This window comes from Symphodus melops, assembly GCF_947650265.1.
Source record: "Symphodus melops genome assembly, chromosome: 8".
Taxonomy (NCBI): Eukaryota; Metazoa; Chordata; class Actinopteri; order Labriformes; family Labridae; genus Symphodus; species Symphodus melops.
The window spans coordinates 28131756-28133259 of NC_136698.1; positions in this window are offsets into that span (position 1 = coordinate 28131756).

A 1504-nucleotide genomic window follows, 5' to 3' on the forward strand; every position below is an offset into this window, starting at 1 on the left:
GGACCTGAGTGAGCAGAGTCGGCTCAGGATCTCAATCGACCAATCAGCCGGCTGATCCTTTAATAGTGAGCCGAGGTAAACAGTGTGGATCCTGTCTCTCTTGGTTTCTTCACATCCTGACATGGAGGTCAGCGTCGTGTTCGGTCTACCACACGGTTATGCAACGAGGGCCGGTGTGATGAAGGAAGTTACATCATTCATCCACAGATACAGTCGGCTGTGAGACAGACTGTCGATCCACTCTCTCCACTGTGTCCAATCACGTAGCAGCAGGGGCGTGTCCAGGGGCGGTGGCTTTGAAATGCGATTGGCCACCTTCACTGTGATTGACGAGGCGGGTCTAATCTTAAAACCAATGACCAGGTTTTTTTTTAATCACAGTTTGACTTCATATTGAGCCGTGCATGGGAATGCAATGCAAACTGTCAACATGCAATAACTGGCAACAAGTCGGCACCAGAACGTCACACGGTGGAGTTGGACTTTTTGTGTCATTGAACCTTTACACTCATGTTCCCATCACCTGATGTTATAAGGTAGATGTGATTGGTGAGGTTAGAAAGGCTAAATCATTTACACACACACACACACACACACACACACACACACCTGTACACATCTCTCCAAACTGTGATGCCGACAGTGATCCGTGGTTTCCATAGTAACATGACGCAGTGAATGATTGGATCCTTGGACACACGCTGGGTTTAATACGTCTGTAAACGTAACATTTAACAGTAGAATTGAACTGATGCGAGCTGCGGTGGCCGACGAGGTCGACCCGCCTGCAACAGGTGAAACATGCAGCAAACCCAGAGAGGAGCTCCAATCACATGCAGGAAATAAAACCATCCAAAGTGCGTTATCACTGAGAGTGTTGAGAAGTCTCAGTGAACCCTTCAATCAGCTGTGAGAACATCTGAAGCAACGAGGACGTTTAAACTTCACTGAATAAAAAAAAGACCATCCGTCGCTCTTCTGTCTTTCCTGATTTTTGACTTTTACAGGTTTTTTTGATTCCTTTGTTTCGTCTTGAACGTGATTGGACGATTCCTGGCCTCACGTTTCAGTTTCAGTATTAAGTGGTGAAGGCCAGCGTCAGGGTTACTGCAGGACAGTGAGACATGTGCTGTCCTCCTCACTACTCTGTTTACCTTCCTATCAAAACACACACACACACACACACACACACAACCCTGCACGTTGACATTGTTATCCACGTGAGCGCTTCCCCAAAACGTACGCTTGTCCACTAAACACAACCAACCAAACATGTACCCATACACTTCAGGGAAACACACACACACACACACACACACACACAACCCTGCACGTTGACATTGTTATCCACGTGAGCGCTTCCCCAAAACGTACGCTTGTCCACTAAACACAACCAACCAAACATGTACCCATACACTTCAGGGAAACACACACACACACACACACACACACACAGCGCCGCTCGACTATCAACAGGAAACATCTTTTGGAGAACAGGAAGTGC